The sequence below is a fragment of the Galeopterus variegatus genome, unplaced genomic scaffold, assembly GCF_000696425.1.
Source record: "Galeopterus variegatus unplaced genomic scaffold, G_variegatus-3.0.2 Scaffold13604, whole genome shotgun sequence".
Classification (NCBI taxonomy): Eukaryota; Metazoa; Chordata; class Mammalia; order Dermoptera; family Cynocephalidae; genus Galeopterus; species Galeopterus variegatus.
In genome coordinates this window covers 24119-28600 of record NW_007739715.1, presented here as the reverse complement: position 1 = coordinate 28600, position 4482 = coordinate 24119, and positions in this window count along the sequence as shown.

Genomic DNA, 4482 nt, shown 5'->3' with positions numbered 1-4482 from the left:
AAAAAAAAAAAAAAAAAAAAAAAAAAAAAAAAAAAAACAATAGAAGGAAAAGAAGTGGGCTGGTTCGTTAGCTCAGTTGGTTTGAGCATAATGTTATGATATCAAGGTCAAAGGTTATGATATCATGTACCTGTAATGGTCAGCTGAAAAAAAAAAGAAAAAAAAAGAAATCTTCATGCTGAAGCTTCTAATAAGCTGGTAAAAATATGAGAAAGAAGGCAAAGGACAGTATTTTTTGAGCACTAATAATCCACAAAGCCCAGGAGAGATGAGGTATCCCTTGTATTCTCAGAGTTTTCTGGTACAGGAGAATTTAGCTCATGGAAGCTCCTCTGGGGCTCTGTTTGCCTCTAGTCATCTCGCCATGTCCACAGGTAGCACCAACTACTCCTTTTCAGTCACCTCCGCATCTCACATCAGCTCTCCTCCACTCTCACATCACCCAATCCACTTGTCCTTTATGTAACTCACTCTAGAAACTGAAGGGGCTAGAGATAGGGGCTATTCTTCCGGGCCATGATTTTTCCCCCCAAATTTCCTCAATTTTCTCCAGATTATCAAAGTTTACAGTTTTTCAGCACTGGCCCAGCCAGGATACTTAGAAACGCATGATTAATAACCCACCCTTTGTGCTTTAAAAAAGATCACCACAATAAACCTGAATCTGCTTTTGAAAAGTCATTTCCTCATATCTACTATATTTAAAAGCAAGAGTTTTCGATTTTTTTTTTTTTATTATTATTACCGCAGTTTTGTCACCAGTATGTCCAGCCAATGCCAACAGAATTGCTGGGTTTGGGTAGGGATGGGAAAAGCAGCATAGGAGAGAGAGAAAAGAACAAAGGCCGCAGGCCCACTTCGTTGGGCAGACTGATTGGGGAAAGATGATGAATGCTTACTTTTCTTGTGTTCAGATTAGATTATGAGTCCATTCAGTTCCGTATAGTCTTGTACAGGTTTTCATGAGACCTTCTTCACTGCAACATGTTGGAAAAACGGAGATACACACGGATGACCTCAGGTCACTGCCGTGACTCGGATTCAAGCCGAGGTTGTTGCGGCCCCAGCGCAGAGAAGTGACCATTGCACGATCTCGGGACACCACAGGGAACGACCTGCGTTGTTTTTTGCTTATTCTCAGGAACATCTATTTTCTGTCGTCTAAAGAACGATGTTTGCCTTCCGTAGAATTTACACCCTTATCCACCTCTGCCCCCAATATTTTGCTTATGGCAAACAAACTAAATGGGATAAATATTAAGTTTCATTATATGGAATTTTCCAAACCTGGGTGCTCCTTTCTGGGGTTGGTAATACCTGCGAACTCGCTGCTCTCACTTCCACCCCCAATTCACGCATGTCTCTTGCCCAGTTTTTAAAAGTGTGGTCCTCAGTCCCTTGGCAACATAATGGAGAGGGCGCTGCTGCATCGAAGTGGACCTTCCTGGGTCCCATTCTTGGCTAAACCGGTTAAATCTCGGGGTGTTAGGCACGCAGTCGGGCAACACAACAGGTGCCAGAATTGAGTCTCTGGACCTGGAAGCTGCGTGGCTGGGCCTTGACCTACACGTCTGAGAGAAGCCAGAAGCGCACGCAGTGACTCAGCCCGCCCACTCTAAGCTGTCAGAAAACACTCGGTGTCTTGGGGCTGGCTCAGTCCTCGTAGTGAAACTCTTTTCTCCTTGTCTCCCTAGGTTGCCAGAAAGGGGATATGAGAAAGTGCTCCTTGTGTGACCCCAAAGCTCGGTGGGATCCCCCTCTTCCCTCCCTTGCTGTTCTACAAACTTGCCTTCTAGAATCAAGGGCGTGGACACACTTTCTCCTTGATATGGAATGATTCCCCTTCTCTTTACCTGGTTAAATTTGATTCATGCTTCAGCTTCAATTCATCAGGAAAGCTTTTCCTGATCTCCCCTCCCCACACAACACATTCCTCCCAGTCAAGATCACATTTCCTTATTTTCTCTGTTGCTTGATCACTTTTTTTTAGCCTTTCCTTCAGTGCCCCTGTATCAGTTATGATGTATGAGTCTGCAGAGTTATATGATTAATGTCAGTCTCCCTCCTCCCTGTCCAGTATGCTTCAAGAGGAGGTATCTATTTTGTTCAATAGTCTATCACTAGGATTCCTTTTAGTAGGTTCCTTATCAATACTGTTTGAGTGGAGAATGAATGAATGAACGAACACTAGGATTCCTTTTAGTAGGTTCCTTATCAATACTGTTTGAGTGGAGAATGAATGAATGAATGAATGAACGAATGAACGAATGAATGAATGAATGGGCAGAGATTCCAGCTCAATGCTTTATGAAAGCAACTTTTTTCAGCAGTATCCAGGCACTACAGGCATGGCTTTATTATGTGTGGAAGATGATTCTCAGGTTATGGCCTTTGCTGGGAAAGAACTGATAGCAATTTAAAGAAAGGAGTTCAAAATTACTTTAGCAGCTGTCCATAATAAAGCTTCTCAGAAGAGACAAAATTATGTGCTTTAATTTTTTGAGATTTTTCTTTATCTTCTTTCCTCTAGATTACACAAAAACATCCTAATTACTGGTATGTTTGCTAAATGAAGAATTACCTGCTTCCCAACATTAATATTTTTGATTAGGGAAGAGACCTGGGGCCTTTCTCAGTCTCAAGGTCCTGAGCTCAATCAGAGAAAGGAAATGCTGCCAGGAAGCTGGGGAATGCAGTTGTCTCTGTGTCCCAGGCATGTTTGAACTGAATCTCTCCTTCCTCTCCTTTCCAGAGGGACTTCCCCCACCACATTTAGAAAGCTGCTGGGGATGGAAGTGCTTTTTAGCATTTTCTGCTGGGATGTTTTTGGTAATTGGGTTGCTCTGTTTGTGCTTCTCCATAAGGAGAGAGAAAAGCTGTGTCTTTGGTGTGTCACAGGCCTAGAAAAAGTCCTCTTTTCTTTTTTTTTTTGTCCTTTTTGTGACCTGCCGCACCGTGCTCAGCCAGTGAGCGCAGCACACCGGTCATCCCTATATAGGATCAGAACCCGCGGCGGGAGCGCTGCTGCGCTCCCAGTGCCGCACTCTCCCGAGTGCACCACGGGCTCGGCCCAAAGTCCTCTTTTCTTGTACTTATTTTTGAAGGCCTTTCTGAAAATTTTGTCTGACATATTCGCTATAGTGATTCCAGAAGGACAAGAGATAGGCTGGCATAGTCCCATGCACGAGCTCTACATTTACCAATGCCATGCATTTTTTCTACTTCTGAATTTTCTACAAGAAATAAATTAAAAATCTACTCAAGGGCATAGATCCAGCAATTATTTCCTCTTTCTCCTGTACTATTTTTTTTTAATCTCATTTTATCTCTATAGATCTTTCCTATAAGCATTAAAATCTGCTTTTATTTATCTCGTCTGAAAAACTGTCACCTTGCTTTTGCTTTTTTCTTCAGCTGCTGATTGTACTTTTCTTCAGTTCACGGCCATATTCCTCCAACGTCTCATGTAACTCCTATCTTATTTCTTTCACCCCATTCTTTCATTTAATCTCCTTCAACTTGCCTTCTTCCCCAACAGTCCACTTAGACTGATCTTTTGTCTTTTTCCCTTAATTTTTTTTTTTTGCTTTTCTGAGAGATATTTTTACAAATTTTAATTTTTTTTACATAAGTTTTATACTGATGTTTCTAAATCATTTCTTCAATGCTGCTAATCAACAAGTTGACATATACACATTTAAAATTTGAATTTCAGCTAGGAAAGTAAAAGACTTTTATCTATTTCATTTCAGTGAAACTAAATTCTGAACAAAGAATGATGTATCATTTTCTTTTACATACATTTTATACTGATTTTTTTTTTCCAAAGAGTAACATTAAAATTTATAGGATGCACAGCTCATGCAGTGCTTGGAGGAAAATTCATACTCGTAAACATCTGCTTTGGGGTGGAGGGCATTGCCCTCGGCTCCTCTAAACTGACTTGGAATGGCTGTATCTAGTACTTGATTGTTAGTCCTCACCTTACTTGCCTTCTCAGCAGCATTTGAAACAGCTGATCTCCCTCTTTTCTTGGAAACTGCTATGGTCTGAATGTCTCCTTATTTTATTTTTTATTTTTTTATTTTTTAAAAAAGATGACCAGTAAGGGGATCTAAACCCTTGAGTTGGTGTTGTCAGCACCACGCTCACCCAGTGAGCTAACCGGTTATTCCTATATGGGATCCAAACCCATGGCCTTGGTGTTATCAGCACCACCCTCTCCCGAGTTAGTCACAGGCCAGCCCAATGTCTTCTTATTTTAAAGATGGGGCCTTTAAGAGGTGATTGGACCCTGAGGACTATGCCCTTGTGAACAGATTAATCCATTCATGGGTTAATGAGTTAATGGTTTAATGGGTTATCAAGGAGTAGACTGGTGGGGCCGGCCTGTGGCTCACTCGGGAGAGTGCGGTGCTGATAACACCAAGGCCACGGGTTCGGATCCCATATAGGGATGGCCGGTTCGCTCACTGGGTGAGC